Source organism: Medicago sativa, chromosome 7 (genome assembly GCF_051527215.1).
Source record: "Medicago sativa cultivar Bolivia chromosome 7, Bolivia_mono, whole genome shotgun sequence".
NCBI lineage: Eukaryota > Viridiplantae > Streptophyta > Magnoliopsida > Fabales > Fabaceae > Medicago > Medicago sativa.
Window position 1 is genome coordinate 14320082 of NC_140755.1, and position 22666 is coordinate 14342747.

Consider the following 22666-nt stretch of genomic DNA (forward strand, 5'->3'; position numbering starts at 1 on the left):
TTGGCGCTAAAAAATTCCAAGATATGATCAAACAACATCTTTTATGCTGTGCAAAAATTATTTAGTTTTACATTATATATGTTTACACTATACTTACATATATAAAAGGGTGTTCCATGCAACTGCTAAATACAAATTTTGAAGTTTTGACATGAATACGACCGTGTTCTTTGATTCCCAATCCCAGAGAAAGAATGTTCTCGAGTACCTAGCCTCGCTGATATTGTGCTCTCCTTGTAGGTGTGGGATCTTGTGAAATGCAGGTCACTCCCTTCATCACATGTCCTATCTTTTTGGGTCATACCAAATTGGCTATCTTCCTCACTTACTACCAATTGCAATGCAAACTCTAAATCCCCAACCACTTGACTCATTGAGGGTTGTTGAGTCCCATCATCATGCAAACAACTTAACGCCAACTTGCAATAATATTTCAAGCACTCATCTGTGATAGAATCCCTTATGAATGGATCGACTATTTGTTCAATTGCCACACCTTCATCGTAACATTTTTTAAACCAACAAACTAGACTTGCCGTATTCTTATCCAAATCACGAACCAAAGGTGGTCTAGCACACAACACCTCAAGAAGCACCACACCAAACGAGTACACATCAGATTTTAGAGTTAGCCTTTGGAGCATATAGTGTTCGGGATCCAAATATCCAAGGCTCCCCTTCACCATCGTGCTGACGTGGGTAGTCGTTATTCCTGTAGGTCCCACCTTGGATAACCCGAAATCAGAAACCTTAGCCACCCATTTCTCATCCAACAGTATGTTGGTGCTCTTTACGTCACGATGTATTATCTTGTGCTTCACCTCAGAATGAAGATAATTCAGCCCTCTCGCTGCACCCAATAGGATCTCAAGCCTCTGCTTCCATGGTAGGGGCTGATTTTGGAACCATACAAGTACTCGCAGAGAGTACCGTGCTGCATGAACTCATAAACCAGAATCATCTCTGTGTTGTCATTGCAATATCCTACGAGGGAAACCAAGTGAATGTGGCGAAGCTGGGAGAGCAACTCGATTTCGTTCATGAACTCGTTGGCACCTTGTTGAGAGCCTGATTTGAGGCGTTTAATCGCAACTAGTGTGGATCCATTGACACAACCTTTGTACACGTTGCCAAACCCTCCAACTCCGATGATGAAATCATCGTCAAAGTTGTTTGTGGCTGCTCTGATCTCCGCGATTGTAAAGTAGCGACACAAATGGGGCGGCAGAGATAATAACTCTATGTTCTTTTTCTAAGACGAATTATCTGCCATGGCATTGTGAAACCTTTTCCTTAGCCAAAAAATAGTGATACCTGTTTTATCTTGGTTTTTCGGGTGTCAAACATTGATTAAGTTTGAACCTTTTTAAACTTTGATATCTCATTTTTTCTTGGGAAGGGAAAAATAAGAAAAACCCTTGAGAATCGAGGTCCGGGAGTTGTTTTCGTCATGGGAAGGTGTTAGGCACCCATAACGACTATAGTATCCTATAGGAACCGTCTTTACTTTCTACGCGCGCGCTTTATTTTTAAATGCTATTTGTAAGTGTTATTTACACCTAAGGGTTTGCTAGGTTAAGAATTGGAGGGAGAAGAATGTGTTTGAATTTTGTTTTATTGGAATTGGAGAAGTTTTGACTTCTTGCCTACATACCCTTTTAAGGGATCAAAATCCATGTAGTTCTCTTCCAAAAAATGTTTTTGTTTTTGTTGGTTGATTTTAATTTTGAAAATGGAATTTTGAAGAAAGAGAGAGAGAGGCCTCAAGGGCATAAGATTTGGAAAATGTGAGGTGTGATTATTTACTTTGCAAAAAAGGTCTAAGTATGATTAAAGTTCATTAAGGTTTTTTGTTTAAGAAAATAAAGGGAAAATTCAATGGGATTTTGATCCCAAGGTTTCTTTGGAAAATTATTTGAGTGAAGCTGTTCATGTTTTTAGGAAAAGAGAATTTTTCTAAGTATCGTGATTCCTAAGCATACATCTAAGGCATACATTCCCTAAACATTCATCTAATGTATCCATGTGATGTGTGTGCATGTGTCGGTGCTTGTGTCGTTGTACATCATTAGAGTCCATTGTCCTTTACATATGCCCTAGTTTACATGCTATGGTCTTGCAAGAATTTAAATTGCATAAAATAAAGTACAAAAAAACCTAGGTTATACATGCTAAATCTTTGCAAGAAATGTAAATTGCAAGAAAATTAAATCTAGAGAAAAGAGATGAGAATGCTATGAATGAACCATGAATGAGAGGGTTAGTAGCATAATATGGCATAATAGCATAGAAATTATAAGCAAAAGGGACACTAAGCAAAGTAGCAACAACTTGACAAAAAGTAACAAAACTCTTAACATAAAGGTAGCAAAATATACCTAAAATTTATCACAATGTCCAAACAAGTGTATGACCTATAATCCTCATATCATGACAATTTTTCAAAGGTTTTATTGCAGCAATAATGTGAGAATTATAAGAACATATTCAAGTCAAGAGTTATGATACATTTTTAGATACATTTGGCACTTTATTTTCACAAACAAATATTTACATGACTTGTAAAACAAGTAATTAACCACAACACATTAACATTCAGTAAAAACACCTCAAAACAGAGGTAAACTCATCACAAATTCACACATCACAAATCAAGGACATGTATCAAGAATTAGGATCAAGATCATGCAATTTTTCACAAGATTTTAACACTAAATATCACAAATAAGCAAGAAAATCATCACATTATTTTTTACTAATTTTTAATATGCAAAATCACCACAGAAACATCACAAAATGAACAAGAAACATACATGAATTTTTGTAGATTTTTTAAAGGATTTTTAGGCATGGCAGGGGTGTAATTATCAAGCAACAGTGTTAAAATAGCAAAAATATAACGAAAGGATGAGATCCAGTACAAAAAGGCCCAAGCCCAAGGTTCTTGATGGATCTGGACTATTAAACGCATCAGGAGCGTTGGATTGATCCAGCTCCATCTAAACCTAGATCCAACGGTTCAAAACGTTTGGTTCAGAGGTGAACCAGACTGGTTCGAACGAACCGGTCCGGTTCACACTCTTATAAAAACACACAAGGCCGGTTCAACATCAATTCCACTCTTCGCTTCTCTCTCTAGGGTTACACTTAGAGAGAGAAGCTCTCCCCTCTCTCTTCTCCTCCGATCTTCTTCCTCATGAGGTCCGGCGAGTTCAACGGTGCCGGTACGGTGGTTCGCCGGTGGCGCCACCGTACCTACGTGGTTTTTCAAAACTTTTTACATCTTTGAACTCGCCTTCTTCTCCTCCTTACGATTTTGAAACTGTTTTTTGGAGGAAAGGCTTGGATCGGAGTAGATCTACGATTTTGTTTCGGATGCAAACTTTGAATACAAAACAAGGAAAAAGAAGAGAGAAAAGGCTCACCTCGGTTTTAATCGGAGGAATACGAACAAGAAACGCTCGCTGGAGATCTTAGAACTTTTTTCGAACCGGTGAGTTGCTTCGAATCTCCTTTTCACCGAAAATAAATTGGTGAAACCTCTCTTTCGCTGTTGATTTTGCTTCCTCTTCCTTTCTGGAATGAAAACTCTTCTTCTCCGATTCGAAACCGCTTCGATCCTTCTTCTTCTCTACTCAAACCTCTTCCCTGTGATCGTATGAAAACGCCATTGTCGTGGTGAATTCGTACTGGAATTGCAGAGAATAGCGGTTCAATGATGAAGATTCGACCTTGAATCTCTGAGAACCGCGAAGAATTTGCTTGATTTTGGCTTTGAATTCGGTTCTGGAGAATTAGGGTTTGTGATTGTTCTTTTGTGTTCTTGAGTTTTCTGATGCTTTTGATCTAACTGAATAGAGAGAGAAAATGTTACTCTGTTTGTGATGTGGCGATTACGGAATGATGATTTGACACTGAATGATTGATTCCCTTATTCTGAGTGTGATGTGTCGTATTTATAGCTGACAAGTGTGATGCCTTGGCCAATAGCATGCTGACATGTGTTCATGGACTTGTTTGGCTCGGATTTGGACTGAATTTGGGACTTGGACCATTTTGCAATTTCTGAAATTCAGAGGACTAAACTGCAAAATTTGAAAAGACTAAAAATTGCACTTTTAATAACTTGGAGGACTAATCTGCAATTAAGAAAAAGGACTAAAAAAAATCAATTTTAAAACCAAAAGGATTTAAATGCAATTTTTAAAACTTTGAAGGACTAAAATGCAAATTAAAAATAAAATTGGGTAAAAATGTAAAATGGAAAATAACGTAAAGTGAAACAATTAAAAAACACAAAAAGGACTAAAACGAACCAACTACAAAAATGAGGTACTTTAAAGTAACCTCTCTCTGTCAAAATTTTATGTGAAATGACCAAAATGCCCCTAGGGACTAAACTGACTCAAAATGACTCAAATGCAATTTTTGAAATGGATTTTAACATGGAATTGAAACAAAGGTTTATACAAACCAATTGAAAAGACTCAGAGACAATTTTCAGAGATTAAAATGAGTTTGAATGCAGGAAATGACTAAAATGCCCTTTTCCATGATTTTTGCAAATAAACTTGAAATAAAATGCAGAGAAATATGCAATTGATCAGAGACAAAGTCAAATGACTTGGAATGCAAGAAAACCCTTTTGGATGGCTTTAAATGCAAGAAAACACAGACAAATATACAGTTGAAAATATTTTCAAAACAAAGACAGTAAAATATGCAGATAAAGCATGGTAAAATATCAGGGCAAAACAATAGCAACGTGGCAACCTCTCAAGAGTAATAGACACATATCAAAGATGGAAACATATTTTGAGCAAGTATTTTTAGGTCGAAAATTAGGGTATGACAGCTGCCCCTATTTAAGTTTCTTTATCCGGAGGGTCAAAAGACGAAGTCTTTGATTTGACGGGGCGAAGATACTTTAAATATTAACATTTGCACTGTTTTTGGACATAAAAATACGCTCTCACATTTGCAAAAACATGAATGCCATGCAACATTTTGATTATGAATGCAAGACAAACAACTGGAGTCTACAGAGCTTGTCATATCACTGGGGATCTAGGTAGACATTAACAAGGTAGACAAACTAGGGGACAAACGGCAGGTACAAGCTGTTCTTTGGAGCGAACTAGCCACTTGACCAAGTAATACAAACAAAAGGTTGGTACAAGCTGTTCTTCGGATCAAACTTGCTACTTGACTGGGGATAGAAGTACAAGACAAGTACAAGCTGTTCTTTGGATCGAACTTGTCACTTGACCGGAAACATAGACATATAGGCAGATACAAGCTGTTCTTTGGATCGAACTTGTCACTTGACCGGAAACATAGACATATAGGCAGATACAAGCTGTTCTTTGGATCGAACTTGCTACTTGATCAATATCACAACATGCAGGCAGGTACAAACTGTTCTTTGGATCGAACTTGCTGTTTGACCGATAACAAAACATAAGCAGGGTACAAACTGTTCTTTGGATCGAACTTGTCGTTTGACCGGAAACACAGGCATATCAGCAGGTACAAGCTGTTCTTTGGATGGAACTAGCCACTTGACCAATAACAAAACATATAGCAAGATACATGGGGAGCTTGATTTAGCAAGATACAAATTGAGAGTAAATTGACATTGACTTGATTTGAAGATTGACATGACCATTATCGTTGGCCCAGAAGGAACTTTCACAAGGATTTTAACACAGACATCAAGTTTGCAGATAGAAATATGGCCAAGTAACGTTGGCTCACAGAAATTTCACAGGAGTTTTCACATAGACATAAACAGAGACTTTAATAGAGACATTAACAGAGGCATTAACAGAGACATTGAATTGAAAATTGAGATGGAAAGAGACATAGGTATTGAATTGAATTGAAAGTTGAGATAGAAAATGCAACATGTATGTATGGTATAACAATTTTACAAATGCATGAGCACATAGAATGCATGATTATGCATGTATGAATGCTTGGAAATGCATGATTGGTTTACAATTTGGCAGGGAAGTTTCACAGAGACAGACAAAACATTGGAAGATTGGGCACGTGGTGGCTCGTGCTATAACATATACACATGGAATCCTCTTTGGAGAGACCGTCGCTGAGAGACTTATCGAAACCATGGCTGAGGGCAATATATCACATTACATATACAAAACTTGCAGAAGAGGGAACCTTGGAAGATTCCTTGAGACAGATTGCCATTGCTAGGCGTGTCAGTGCTGGGTAAACATTGGATGTTCGCATCTGTGGTCAATGCTTTTACATCATTTCTCATTCTTTCATTTTCAATCTTTCATTTTTCAATCCCATTTTTGCCTGAACCGCCCTTTCGGGTTTTCGATCCACCGGTAGTAAATTTTTTTCATTGCCCCATTTTTGCCTGAATTGCCTTCATAGGTTGTCAATCAGCGGGGTGCTCATTTTTGCCTAAGCCGCCCTTTCAGGTTTTCAACTTAGCGAGCTTTTCATTTGCATTTTTCAATTTTTTCATTTTCATTCTATTTTTTCATTCTTGCCATTGACCACAGATCATCCTGGGGAACAACCTGCTTGTATCATGTATTGAAATGGACATTGATACACATTTATTCATGCATGTGTTCACTGGAATGTACCCTATTGCTCAGGTATGCTTTCAAAATAGACAGAAAAAGGTTTTTCAATTTTCAAAGATGTTTGTTTCAGACATTGTCATTGTCAAATAGAAAGAAAATAGAATTTCAAACAAAAGCACAGACTCAAATTGATGTAGAAGAGTGAGAGTCAGCCAAAGGCAAAACTCCACGGATTTACAAAGCTTGGAAAATGGTAATTTTATTGGTTGGTGGTACATTGAACACGATGACCGCTAAATTTCATAGAAATTTTGAATTCATAAGTACAGAAGCTTCTGATGAAGACGATCATTGACAGTTGCAGTTGCCCCAAGGGGTGATGGTGATTTACCGGATATAGTTACTTGTCTTTCATTACCAATCTCATTTTTGCATGAACCGCCCTTTCGGGTTTTCGGCTCATCGAGACGCTCATTTTTTCCTGAGTTGCGTACAATCTCAGCGAGCTTTTTCATATTCATTTTTTTTGTCCCTAACTTTTACCTGGATCGCCCTTTCGGGTTTTCGATCCACCGGGAAGCGCATTTTTGCCTAGGCCGCCCTTTCGGGTTTTCGACCTACCACGCTGTTCTTTTCATATTTTTAGACAAAGTATTTCTTGACTATATCGACATTTACAGGATTCGGAAGTTCAACACCATCCATGTGTGTAAGGATCAAAGCACCACCAGAGAAAGCCTTCTTGACAACATAAGGACCTTCATAGTTAGGTGTCCACTTGCCCCTTGGGTCGGGTTGCTGACTTATCCTTCTTTTCAATACAAGTTCGCCTTCCTTGAATTCACGAGGCCGGACTTTCTTGTCAAAAGCATTCTTTATTCGCACTTGATACAACTGTCCATGAGCCATAGCATCCATGCGTTTCTCTTCAATCAAATTCAACTGATCATACCGACTTTGACACCATTCAGCCTCAGTCAACTTTGCTTCCATGATCACTCGAAGAGATGGAATCTCCACTTCCAGGGGGAGAACTGCTTCTATACCATATACCAGAGAAAAGGGAGTTGCCCCGGTTGAACTGCGCACTGTAGTACGGTAACCATGCAAGGCAAAAGGTAGCATCTCATGCAGTCTTTGTAAGTAGTGACCATCTTCTGAACAATTTTCTTGATGTTCTTGTTAGCAGCCTCAACTGCACCATTCATCTGAGGTCTATAAGGAGAAGAGTTGTGATGTTCAATCTTGAATTCTTCACATAAAGCTCGCATCATGTTATTGTTCAGATTGGATCCATTGTCAGTGATAATCTTGCTGGGAACACCGTATCGGCAGATGATGTTATTCTTGATAAACTTCACTACCACTTGCTTGGTCACATTAGCATAGGAAGCAGCTTCAACCCATTTGGTGAAGTAGTCAATTTCCACTAAAATGAAACGATGACCTTTGGAAGCTTTTGGTTCAATTCTTCCGATCATGTCGATGCCCCACATAGAGAAAGGCCATGGGGAAGAGATAACATTGAGGGCATGTGGAGGCACATGAATCTTGTCAGCATAGATTTGACATTTGTGGCATCTCTTGGCATGTTTGTAGCAATCACGCTCCACAGTCATCCAGTAATAGCCGGCTCTTAACAGTTTTCTTGACATAGTGTGACCCGTAGCATGGGTCCCAAAAGTACCGTCATGTACATCATGCATCAATTTCTCAGCTTTTTGTTCATCAACAGATCTCAACAAGACCATATCATAGTTCCTCTTGTATAGGATTTCTCCATCCAGAAGGAATCTACTAGCCCATCTCCTCAGGGTCTTTTTATCCCTATTGGAAGCACCAGGTGGATATTCATGATTCTGCAAGAACTGTTTGATGTTATAATACCATGGTTTTCCATTATTCACATCTTCATCAGTCTGACTAGGTACTTTTTCAATAGTAAACACATGAGCGGGTCTATCAAGACGCTGCACTTTGATTATGGGCACGTCATTCCAGTGGTTCACACGAAACATGGAAGATAAAGTAGCAAGGGCATCAGCCATCTGATTTTCATCCCGAGGGATATGGTGTAGCTCAACTTTCGTAAAATATGTCAAAAGACGTCTTACATAGTCACGGTAAGGGATCAGCTTCTCATGATGAGTCTCCCATTCACCTTTTATCTGATTAATGACAAGCGCGGAATCACCGTAGGAATCAAGATGCTTGATTCTCATATCAATGACTTCTTCAATTCCCAAGATACACGCTTCATATTCAGCCATATTGTTCGTGCATTCAAAAGTTATTCGAGCAGTGAAGGAATGTGGTGCCCCTGCGGAGTTACAATAATGGCCCCAATCCCTTTACCATAAACATTGACAGCGCCATCAAATACCGACCCCCATTTGCTATTGGGATCCGGCCCTTCATCAATCAGCGGTCCTCACAGTCTTTTGCTTTCAGATACATAATCTCTTCATCAGGGAACTCAAACTTAATTGGTTGGTAATCATCAAGAGGTTGACAAGCAAGATGCTCAGCAAGGATGCTTCCTTTGATTGCTTTTTGGGCTTTATACAGAATATCATATTCAGACAACAACATTTGCCAACGTGCAATCTTTCTAGTAACAGTAGGCTTTTCAAAGATGTACTTGATTGGATCTATTCGGGATATCAACCAAGTTGTATGATTCACCATATAATGACGCAGGCGTTTGGCAGCCCAAGCTAAAGCACAACAAGTCTTTTCAAGCATTGTATACCGGTCTCACAGTCGGTGAATTTCTTGCTCAGATAATAGATAGCATGTTCTTTCTTTCCAGTCTCATCTTGTTGACCGAGAACACAACCCATGGATTCATCTAACACTGACAGATACATAATCAAAGGCCTTCCTTCCACTGGCGGGACAAAGATAGGTGGTTCCAACAAGTATTCTTTAATGCTATCAAAAGCTTCCTGGCATTCATCATTCCATACAACAGGCTGATTCTTTCTGAGCAATTTGAAAATTGGTCCACAAGTAGCAGTCATGTGAGATATAAATCTTGAAATGTAATTCAGGCATCCGAGGAAACCTCTGACTTGCTTTTTAGTTTGTGGGGCCGACATCTCTCTGATAGCTCGGACCTTGTCAGGATCAACTTCAATGCCTCTTTGGCTGACAACGAAGCCTAGCAACTTTCCAGATCTTACACCGAATGTACATTTGTTGGGATTCAACCGCAGTTTGTACTTTCTCAATCTTTCAAATATCTTTTTCAAGTATACAACATGCTGCTCTTCATCACTTGATTTCACAATCATGTCATCAACATATACTTCAATTTCTTTGTGAATCATGTCATGAAACAGGGTAGTCATACCCCTTTGATAGGTAGCGCCATCATTTATCAAGCCGAAAGGCATTACCTTATAATAGAATGTTCCCCATGGAGTGATGAAGGACATCTTTTCTCTATCTTCAGGCGCCATCCGTATCTGGTTATAGCTGGAAAAACCATCCATAAAGGAGAACACTTTGGATTGAGCAGTACTGTCGACGAGTACATCAATATGAGGCAATGGAAAGTTATCTTTTGGACTGGCTTTATTCAAATCTCTGTAATCAACACACATCCGAACTTTCCCGTCTTTCTTTGGCACTGGTACGATGTTGGCGATCCACTCAGGATATTCAGCTGTCATGAGGAAACCCGCATCAATTTGCTTTTGCACCTCAGCCTTAATCTTAAGAGCCATGTCTGGACGAGACCTTCTCAATTTCTGCTTGACAGGAGGGCATTCAGGTCTTGTTGGTATCCGATGTTCCACAATCTTGGGATCCAGATCCGGCATATCTTCATAGGACCATGCAAAGACATCTGGATAATCACGGAGAAGCTGAGTAATCTTCTTTTTTACTTCTGGCTTGAGTGCAGCACCAATTTTGATCTCCCACTTGTTCTCTTCATGTACCCAAATTAACGAGCTCAATCTCTTCCTGGTGAGGCTGAATGGCTCTTTTTTCTTGCTCAAGCAGTCGAGTGATCTCATACGGTATCTCTTCATTATCCTCCTCATCTCCGTCTTCATATACAGGTGGAGGAACCGTAGGGTCACTGTGTTCAACGGGTTTATTATGGTTCAATCTGCATACACTACTACAAAATTGGGAAAATATAGCGCCTCATAAATAGCGCTTTTAACACTAAAGCGCTATAAATTAAAACACGGAGGTCTTAGCTAGCGCTTTTTTGAAAAAGCGCTATCTATCATTTTAAGTATATATAGCGCTTTGTATTGAAAGCGTCAGTATAGGCTAAATAAAAATAATAGTTATTTAAATAAAAAACATGATTAATCGTATATGGCACTTTTTATGAAAAGCGCTATATATAAATCAACCTTAAATAGCGCTTATAGGTTAAAAAAAGCGTTATTGTATGCTTGAGAAAGATAGCGCTTATAGGTTAAAAAAAGCGCCATTTTATTAACTGATTTAATGTACATTAACTAACAGGTCCCCTGTTCGATCCCCTGCATAGCATATTTCAAACATTTTTTGAATTTTTATGAAAAATGGATTGCAGTAACAAAGCACACCTTTTTTTTAAAAAAAAAATTTGGTACAAACCTTTTTTAATTCTTTTATCATATATATAACAAACCTTTGTTATGTATATTATATATAACAAACTAAATCTAAACTTTTAAAAAAAAAACAAATCTAAATTTTTTCCCAAAAAACAAATCCAAACTAAAAAAACAAATCAAATGTCCTGGTCCCACTAAATCCTACTTTTCCATAAATCCTACTTTGCACGTTGCGTTTTTTGTTTTTTTATTTATATTTGAAAAAAAAAACGCTTTATACACTAACAACAAAGCGTAACTTCTTTTTGTTATATACTCAAAAGTAACAAAGAATCCCAATTTTAATGGAAATCCCTATTTTAATGCATCCTAAAGATAAAATAAAAACTATAACATAATTTTCATGAAGTTTGCGTTTTTTGTTTTTTTATTTATATTTGAAAAAAAAATGCTTTTTTTTGTTACACAAAAAAAAACGCTTTATACACTAACAACAAAGCGTAACTTCTTTTTGTTATATACTCAAAAGTAACAAAGAATCCCAATTTTAATGGAAATCCCTATTTTAATGCATCCTAAAGATAAAATAAAAACTATAACATAATTTTCATTAAACGTATTTTTTAAAGCAATTAATAACATAACCCAAAACTACTTTACTCAAAATTTTCATTAGATCGTGTGCAGGAAATTCAGTCCAGAACCACCACCTCTATTGATTCATTCATCACCAACCACCTATATCTATCAATTCATTCATCACCATCACTCGCTTCCTTCGATCTATTCCAAAACCATAACCGTCTCTTTCGATTCATTCCAGAACAACCACCTCTATCTCACTCTTAATTGCGGTGCATCATATCGTCGCTGCCGTCGACCGGTTACAGCTTTTTCAATACTCAATTCTTCATCTCAGGTACCATCTTCATTCTTTCCTTACCTCAACTTAACTCAAATATTCTTTAATTTTTTTCAGATTTTCATCTGGATATTTTAGGTTTTCAAGGTTCAAACTAAATTTAAGACTTCACTGTTAGTGATTAGGATGAATTTGACAATCGAAAGTTCAAAATTTTTGTTTGATGAATAATTACTGAAATTTGACAATTGTTTATTAAAGATTTTGGGTTTAATTAAACTCTACACAACTAGTAAGATGAATAATTTTTCTTTTGGTTCAATTTTTTTTTTTATATATATAAACAATGACACTTTTTGTGTGTGACTAGAATTATTTTCTAATAAACTAATTGAATGATGTGATAATATGATATACACTATGCATATGCCTTTTGTATAACCTACTAATCAATTCCATAATCATCCATCGTGACTTCTACATGGCATACCAAATAAACTAACTTATACAATTACTTATTATTTTATTTTTTGTAGTGTCCTTGCCAAGAAAATGGTATAGATTGCGGGTACTTTGTGATGAGGTTTATGAAAGATATTCTCATTTCAAAACTAAATGAGATTCCAAAGTTGGTATGTTTTTTTATATTAAAGTATAATATCTATGTATAATTAAGTTTATTAAGTAACATGTTTATTTTTAATGTTATAATATATACAGTACATTGATGGTTTCAAGTGTGTGACATACTCAAAAGATAAACTAATAGAAATCTAAGAAGAATGGTGTCGGTTCATGATCAGCCTAAAAGTTATATGATTTTTTTTATAATAAGGTGAGTTTAATGTTTCTAAATATATTTGCTAGAAGTGGTACGTAGTTGTTTTAATTTATAATCTTGCTTTAATTTCTACTCATGATCAGTAGTACTTTGAATTTATCTCTAATATAATATAGCGTTATTGCTTAATGGCGTTTTCTGGTATATATTCAGGTGGAGGAGAGTGAACGAAATTTGGAAATGAATGATGATTTGCGTGCTTGTTTTGGATAAAAATGTTGAGAAGACCAAGAAGATAGATGAAGACTGCATGATACCATAGAAGATATTGATCTTTATGTCAACTAATTAGTTGTAACTCTTAGAGATATCCATGTTACCATATTAGAGGCTATACATTTCTGACTTTTATGCTATATATACATACATTTTTTATGATATGGTTATGTTTTATTCGATAAATAATAGTCTCAATTATAATGTGCCTAAATTATATACATTTCCCTTTAAATTTCAGACTTTATATATATATATATATATATATATATTACTTTAAATTAATAAAAAAAAACGCTATCTGGAAAGGAATTTTTTTTGACAAAAATAAAATAAAATAAATGCTTTTCCTAGCGCTTTTTTTCCTTTATAAAGCGTTATCTAAACCTATTGTTACATAGCGCTTTTAAAACAAAAACGCTGTTTTTAAACTTGTCTTAGATGACGTTTATTTTTGAAAGCGCTATCTAAGGATAACCTTTGCTAGCACTTTTTGACATAAAGCGCTATATAAACCCTGTTATAGCTAGCGCTTTATACAGAAAAAAAGCGCTATATTACCTTTACCAGCGCCATTTACAATAGCGCTTCAAAAGCGCTACCTAAAGCCAAAAAAAAACGCTATATAAGCCCATTTTTGTAGTAGTGATAATATGATTGGGATGATTTTAGAAAAAGGTTTTTTTCATGCAGATTTTTGAAATTAATAAGAAAATAAAGATGTTTTGGTTTTTTCTGGCATTACCATTATTTCCAAGAAAAAAGGCACTAAAAAAGTAAAAAAAACAAAGAGTCGCGGAAAAGACGACAACTTTTATTGATAACGGCAATGCCGAAACAAACATGCCCTTACAAAGACATCACTTTCGCCTTGGGCAGAGCGAAAGGATTGTTATTTTGAAAACAAAGAAAAACATGAGCAACAAGACACATTACATGGAAGTATGCATGACTAAAGGAATATCAACAGCCTCCCAATTTCTCACAGTGCCTCCTGGTACAACAAACGTAGGCATATAACTACTTTCAGCAGCATCTTCAGCAATAGCATTGATAAACCCAGCACTATAGAAAGTTCCTGTTGAAACGCCTGAGGTCGGGGAGAACCCAAGGCCCTCTTTGCGCTTGTTCTCCAAAATCTGTATCACTTTGCCCCAGCCAGCAGTTTGCCCTTCTTGAACAGCTTTCTGGGCGTCTCTCAATGAAGCCATAGTAGCACTAGCCCTCCGGGGTTCCGCACCTTCAATAGTCAAGCCTTGAAATGACGTCCCTTCAGCGGACCCTGCTTCAACACAAGAGAAAGATGACACTTGGCTAACCAGATACGCTTCTTCACCATGCACAGTGACAAGCTTACCATTCCTCACAAACTTGAGCTTTTGATGCAGAGTGAAAGTTACTGCCCCAGCATTGTGAATCCACGGTCTTCCGAGGAGGCAACTGTAAGAGGCGTTGATGTCCATGATTTGGAAAGTGACTTGGAACGTCTCCGGTCCAATGGTAATTGGCAGATCTACATCTCCAAGAACATCCTTACGAGATCCGTCAAAAGCCTTAACCAAATAGCTGCTTCCCCTTAGAGAAATTCCATGATGACTCAACTGTCTCAGTGTAGACTCAGGCATTACATTTAAGGATGATCTAGTTATTGGAGTAAGCCCTAATATCCAATCAAAATTGATTGGGTTTGGCTTTGTATCATGATATTGATATAAATATATATTGTGAATATATATAATAATAAGGCATTTCTTTATTGATTTTGTTATGTTTCAAAATAATAAAGTCCCTAGAATAGATAGTTCATGTAATGGAATATTAAGTGTGACTTAATCATGAGATTACATTACGTAAAGAACGCTATTCTTAAACATATCCATAGTCAAGCTTTAATATGAATTGGGATAATAATAAAGCATAAAGACTATTATGTATGTAGACTGATGACCGCATCTCATGGGTCATTGATATTGAGATATTAAGTCTATACATAGGTATAAATATTAGGAGTAATATTTATACTGGATTGACCCACCGTGAGAATACTACATAGTATGTTATGAAAATGTCATAAGATATTCTCACAATGATAATAATGTATATCGCTCTTAGACCTGAAACCACTATGATCCCTAGATGTGGACTCAAGTGCTTTGTTGCCATTCTAACGTTGTCTGTAAAAGGATAACCATAACGTTGGTTGATGGGTACTTGATGAAGCATGCTGAGGGACATGAGTGTCCTAGATGGGATTTGTCCCTCCTCATAAACGGGAGATATATCTTTAGGCCTCTTGATGAAATATGACTGTAAAACTGCATGGCCATGCCGAACTAAGTCAATATAAGATATTGGACTTGTTCGTTATTCAGTATATTTCGGAATCAAGAAATATAAATATTGATCTATACAAGGGTGACAATATCTATGCCTTGGGATCAATAAAGATATCGAGACAAAGGAGTAATTGTACACATGAGTATTATCATGGAAAGGTTTCGTCAGATCACTTGACATTCTTGTCACTTGGGTAGCAATGATGTGTTGCTAGATACCGCTCATTGTTTATAATATTAAATGTTAGATTTAATATTATTGCCAACGTGACTAGAACCTAAAGGGTCACACACAAAGAACAGTCAAAAGAGAAATATATAAGTATGACTTATATAAGGGGTGCGTTTAGTAAATAACGCTAATTAGTTAGCAAAATTACTAAACTCGTTGTTGGGCTTACTGAAGCCCAATAGTGACTTATGACTTGCAGAGCACACTAGAAGTTCTATAAATAGAACTCTGGTGCTGAAGTTTTTGGTTACACGTTTTGAAGCAACCCCTTTCTTCTCTGCACTTCCAATTCATTGGCTAGCACCGAGTTTTGGAGGAGCAATATATAGATCAATATATTGTCACCCTTTCTTCTCTGTTTGTGTGGACTTGCTAGAGGCTTTGCTGCTTGCTGCTTGCTTGGCTGTGATCGAGATTCCAGTTTCCAGTTCCAGCTTTCAGATTCCACAGTTCAAGGTAACAATCGAATCACTGATTCATGTTTGAATTTCGTAATGATCCAAGGAATGAAAATCGAAAATTTTCCGCTGCTTCTACTCCATTCTTCTATTCGATTTTCCTTCAGTGGTATCAGAGCCAATTACGAAACCATGAATCAGATTGCTTTGTTACTGCTTTATGTTTTAATATGATTAAACATTTTGAATCGGAATTAAATAATAAAGAGAATTAAAATTGGCATCGTATCATGTTTTCTGTGCATGGCTTTTCGATTTGTTTGATGTTTCAGAAACCGTTTCTGGTGAAGTATCGACATATCGATTATACATATCGACGGGAACATGATTGGAAACAAATCAAATTAGATTATCTTTTAAAATTGTTTTAAGAGATAATAATATTTTCGCAAATATTTGATTTGCTAATATTTTGATATTCTATAAGGAATTAATTTGGAATGCAAATCCGTTAATAAAATAGAATATTAAGTGTTAATATTTTATCATTTAAATTTAAATATTAATTAAAATTGATTGATCAATATCATATATGTGATATATGATTTTAAATACAACATCATTATATGTGATATATTGATGATATCATTCGTTCAATAGGTTTTATATAATTGATTGTGAATTTGTAGTCAACTCGTGAGATTGAGCTTCGAATACCGATTCTGGTGAAGCATCAAAGATCCGGCTGTCCATACTGAACAAACAATTGTTAAAACTATTGATGTTTGATTGTTGTATTAGGATACCTAACTATACAAGCGTTGTATTATTATGGTTGTATCATTCGATCAATTGTTTTCAAAGAGATTGTTGTGAATTTGAACAGTTCGTGAGAGTGAGCTTCAATATCCGAATCTGGTGAAGCATCATAGATCCGGTTGTTCATGCTGAACAAACAATCCTTGAAAATATTTATGTTTAATTAATTTATTTAATTGAAGAAAGGTAGTAAATTTAAAAGATCATGATTTTGAAAGAGTTTCAATATCAGATATGATTTTTGAATTTGGTAATAAAATATTTGCTTAATTTTATCCCTGTGATTTGTTTTGGAAACAAATTGATTGCCTAAATAAAGCAGATTTAATTATAATAATTATTGAGTGTCAATATTACTATAATTAAGTAAATAAAAATTCTACCTTTTGGATTGTTTTTCAAAAGTTGTTTGAAAGGTAATAAACGATCCTAAATTGATAGTTAATTTAAAAGATCATGATTTGAAATAGTTTCAATGTCATATATGATCTTTTGAAATTATTTAATCGATTTGCATGACTTTAACTTGATTTGTTTATAATTTAAAAGAATCATGATTTGAAAGAGTTTCAATATCATATATGATCTTTTGCATTTGATCATAATATTTGCCGAAACGATTTGGGTGTTCATAAACGTGTCAAGTGTTGATGCGAAATACGAAATCTAGAATATTTTGGAGCACAATCTGAGATATTTTGGTATGCAATCTAATATATTTTAGTACTTGATCTGAAATATATTTTGGTACATAATATAATATATTTTGGTACTCAATAAAATATATTTTGGTACATAATATGAGATATTTTTGTACTTAATATAATATATTTTGTACTCAATATAATATATTTTGGTACTCAATTAAAACCCCAGCTAATCTGCGTAGTATGATCATATGTCAAATTTTAATTTAATTTATTTTAATTATAAGACCTTAATAATAATAAAAGTGTGTTTGTTATTATTATGTGTGTGAATGATTATGGCCTTAGTCCTTTTTATTTTATTTTGTTTGGATTTTGAAATACGGCCTGCGTGTCGTGCCTCTCTCTCATATTCTATTTGTAAATTCTCTTCTCATCCACTCCCTCGTATGTAAAACGAGTTTCTTATTATGTAATGTAAATAGAATACAAGTAGGTAATAGGGCTGAAGGCGTTAGGATAGTCCTGGAGGTCCAGCTTGGAGAAGCAAGGTCGTTTCTAGGATTAGTTTAGATTCTCTCATTGACTTGAGAGAGTCATAACGTTTGGAGGCCATAATCATGTCACTTTAATTTTGTATAATTGTTATGCATGCTTGAATGATTGGAGTGCGAATATATATGATATATAAGCCGTGGTGAGGTGAGATCAAACATAATAAAAATCCTTCAATTCAAAATATTAAGTTTAATGCTTTCCAAAAGTTTAACACCCTTCAAGACTAATATCGAAATGTGTAGGTTTCGCCTCCGCGAGGTGCACTTTCTATACTAGTAAGTTGCGGTGCGGTAATCCAATTTACCCAAGTGTTATTCTTTTGGGTTTAACTTAACTAAATTAATTTTAATAAGATTAAAATAAATTTAGAAGCAATGTTTGGGAACATCTATATGATAGATTAGAGTAAGGAGTTATTCACTCAAATGATTTGAAAGTTGTATGAGATACAATTGGAAGGAGTTCCTACCTAAATAACTGAGTTTTGAGTACAGCCTCCGTTGACTTAAAGCAAGGTGAAATATGGATTTCAACCCACTAGAGAATCTTCCAATGAGATTTTCCGATTCAAATGTTGAAGGTCATTTGTTTTGAGTAAAATAGTGGGAGCATATTTAATTAAAGACCTAATTAATTATGTTTTTATATCATGATACAATTTTATTTTATTTTCTGTATTTAGAATTTCTTCGGCATATATAATTTTATTATATTGTTAAATGTTCTTATGAAGAACAAAATCTTCAGAAAAGAGTTTCTGAATTGGTACAAAATTTAAGAATTGTTCCCTCAAAAAAATTTAAGAATTGTTCTTAAGAATGAGAAAAACTTTATATTCTCGAGCAGTTATTTCCTAGCAACTTTCTATGTCTATATTTGAAAAACAACGCTTATCAGAAGCATTGGGTCAAATGAGTAGATATAGGATATCTCATAGTGGTAACGACGATGGAGAATGATATGATCATTCAACCTCAATGTTATAAGATGAATAGTTTAAGCCTATCAAGTAGATGTACATGGATAAGAATAAAATTCAAATTCTGTTTTTCTACCTTTGAAAGGTTAAACACGGTTGCAAAAAGGGGAAGCAATTATTTCAAAAGTTGAAAAACAAAAATTGCTCGTAGTTTTGAAAGGGTCAAAATATAAGAAAGAAGTAAGACTTCTTATTTACCCATATAGTTATAGAAAGTTAAATTTCTACTTCTTCATCATAAGTATATGATACTTGATGATTAATCTCATATTTGTTGAAATATAGAGAGTTTTAAAGAAGCAGAACATTAACTATAAGTGAAGTTCACCTACGTCTGGAATGGGACAAATTGTTTCATTGACTATAAGAGCTTATGCTTGGACTTAAACTTAACTTGATATGGAACCAAATAATTGTTATTAAATTCCATATAAAATAGAAGCATTAAATCATAAATCTTGTATTGACAAGAGAATGATTGTGTAGTTGAATGATAGACAAATATTGTCCTATTGTCCTAATAATGTTTTCTATACAATGTGCTGATCAAGTAATGGATTTGAGTTCCATGATCTTGATAAGCTAGTCTATAACATATGAGAAAAGGATCAAATGAGATTTGAACCTTTTGTATATCATTGGCATCACTGTTTAGTACAAACAAGTGTGATTCACATTTCCAAAATCCATGGATATGGACTATTGGACTCATTTGGTTTTATATCATTTGAAGGATGTGAGTTCCACCTTTCAAAATAGATTAGTATACCGGTAAAGGTGAAAAGGAAACATAATCTATTTAAGTTGATATACATATGAGATGTATATGGAGCACTAAACATATTTGCTGGATATTTTATTTCTCTTACCTCATCTAACATTACTAATTAATAGTTGTTATACCCTAATTTTGGGCTTAAAAATACTAACTCAATTCTTCTTTTCTTGCATTATAAGTCATTTGATATATCTCTGATCAATTACATCTTTCTCTGCATTTTATTTCAATGTTATTTGCAAAATCCATGAAAAAGGGTATTTTAGTCATTTCCTGTGTTAAAATTTCTTTCAAAAAAATTCGTTTGAGTCCTTTCAAATAGTTTGAATAAGTCCTTATTCCAATTCCATGTCAAAATCCATTTTTAAAATTGCATTTGAAGTCATTTTGAGTCAGTTTAGCCCCTAGGGGCATTTTAGTCTTTTCAAGTGTTAAAACCCTGTTTAGCCCCTAAAATTGTCTCTGAGTCTTTTAATTCGCTTGCATAAACTCTTGCTTTAATTCCATGTCAAAAACCTTTTTAAATTTGCATCTGAGTCATTTTTAATCGTTTTAGTCCCCAGGGGCATTTTGGTCATTTCACACAAAATTTCGGCAGAGAGAGGTTACTTTAAAGTACCTCATTTAAGCCATTGGTTCATTTTAGTCCGTTTTGTCGTTTTTAATCGTTTCACTTTACGTTATTTTCTATTTGCCAATTTTAATTCAATTTTATTTTAATTTTCATTTTAGTCCTAACATTTTTAACAATTGCATTCTAGTCCCTTAAAGTCTCAAGTTTTTGTTTTTAGTTTCTTTTTATTTGCATACTAGTCCTTTTAATTTCGTATTTTGCACAATGGTCCTTTTAGTTCTGGAAATTGCAAATTGATCCCTAAGTCCAGAATTCTGTCCCAAGTAAAATCCAGTCCACGTGGCAGTCACACACAGGTCCACAGGTCCAAGTGTCAGTCTATAAAAGGGGAGCAGTTATTGCACAGTGCCAACACGAATGATTACATGCCAAATCACCAAAAAACGAATCCCCAATTTCTCTCTCTGATCATCAAAGATCAAACACCAGAAAATTCCAGAAATCACATGAACACCATGAATGTTCATCCCCTTTCAAACCCTAACTGAATTTCTTGAACTTAATTCAACCTTAATTCTTCACAAATTCGTGTCAGTTTCACCACAAACAGATCAAATCCAACAACAAATTCACAAGATCGTTTCAAATTTCAGAGATTCTCAGAGATTCTATAGAGAATCATCATCACCGAATCGTCACCCTCACAATTCTAGCGTAGATTCATCACAAAACGTGACAAATCCAACGCGATCACGAAGGATTTGGGAAAGGCGGAGAAGAAGAGGAATCGAAGCCAGAATTGAATCGAAGAAGAAGAAGGAACTCACCGAATTATTTTCAGTTTCCAAGAACTACAAATCGAATTCCAGAAGAGTCAGAAGCAGTCACGAGGTTTGCCAGAGAAAATCTTTGTTCGAATCTCCGATAAAACTCAGGTAACGTCACAAACCTTCTCATTTTTTTTAAAAAGCATCAACGAAGGCGCGTGAATACCTCTAACTAACGAAACAATGTAGATCGGTGAATCTTAAGGAAGTTTGTTTCGAAAAAGTTTGAGATCTAAAAAAAATCTTTGAAAACCGTAAAGATTTTCCCCGATCTACGTTGATTCAAGAGTCCTTTTAGAAAACTAGTGTTGGAATCGAAAAGAGGAGAGAAAGAGCTTCAGAAATATGTGATTAGGTCTTAGATCTGGGTGGTTTGAAGCTCCGACGCGGCGGCGCCACCGCCGGCCACCGCGTCGGAGAAAGGTTGAAGATGACCGGTGTTAGGTCGGAGAAGATGAGTCCTTGCAGACTCTCTCTCTCTAGTTTCTTCCCTTAGAGAGAGAAACGTTGAGTAGTTGTGAGGGTTTCCCTTGGATTTTGCTTATATACTAGCTTTGTGATCCCACGCACGCGCGTACGCAATATTCCCATGCTCCCTATGCATTTTGACCATTGGATCTGTGTTGTGATGATATGTATGCTTGTGATCTGATGTTGTTGTGTGCTGTATTCGCTCTACTGTGTGCTGCATGATATGAACCGTTAGATTTAGGTTTTGAGAGGATCTGGATCAATCCAACGCCTCTGAGGCTATTGGTGATTTTCTTGCACATTTTAAGTCTAAAAATCCTCTAAAAATTCTAAAAATTTCATACACATTTCTTGATAGTTTTGTGGTATTTTTGTGATGATTTTTGCCTATTAAAATTGACAAAATAATAATGTTTTGATTTTCTTGCTATTTTGTATCAAAAATTTTGTGAAAATGTGCTTGATTCTAGTTCCAATTTCTTGGTAAATGTTTGTGACCTATACCATATGATTTTGTGAAGTTTTAGCCACTGTTTGTGAGTGTTTCTTGCTGCATTTGAACATGTGTGATTAGTTTCTTATTTTACAAGTCATGTGAATATTTGTTTGTGAAATTAAAAGCCAAATATGCCTCAAATATGTCATGATTCTTGACTTGGATATGTGCTCATGATTCTCATATTATTGTTTGTGATAAAGGATCTTTGAACATTGTCATGATATGGGAGTTATAGGTCATGCACTAGGCTTGTTATTATGATAAGTTTTAGGTATATTTTGCTAAGAGTTTAGTGCCCTTTTGTCAAGTTTTTGCTACTTTGTTCAATGCTCCTTTTGCTTATAATTTTCATGCTCTTATGCCTTATCCTACTAACCACTTTCATTTCATGTTTCATGCATCCCATAAGCTCCTCTCATCTCATATTCATCTCTATTTTTCTTGCAATTTAATTTTTACCAAGAGTTAGAATGTAAAAAAAAACTTAGGATTTCTTGT

The 22666-nt window shown here is 35.3% G+C and overlaps 1 long non-coding RNA gene and 1 pseudogene across 2 annotated transcripts in view; one reads left to right on the forward strand and one right to left on the reverse strand.

Annotated features, from left to right (window-relative positions):
- LOC146904468 (receptor-like protein kinase FERONIA) overlaps positions 1-22666 on the reverse strand; it is a 53353-nt pseudogene continuing 30687 nt past the window's right edge. Inside the window, exon 2 of the transcript XR_015020526.1 lies at positions 1-1314. The product of XR_015020526.1 is annotated as a receptor-like protein kinase FERONIA (transcript). The remainder of the gene's footprint in view (positions 1315-22666) is intronic.
- LOC146904469 (uncharacterized) lies at positions 11617-13212 on the forward strand. Its single transcript, XR_015020527.1, has 4 exons — positions 11617-12050; positions 12530-12625; positions 12714-12828; positions 12988-13212. It is a non-coding gene; the product is annotated as an uncharacterized LOC146904469 (long non-coding RNA).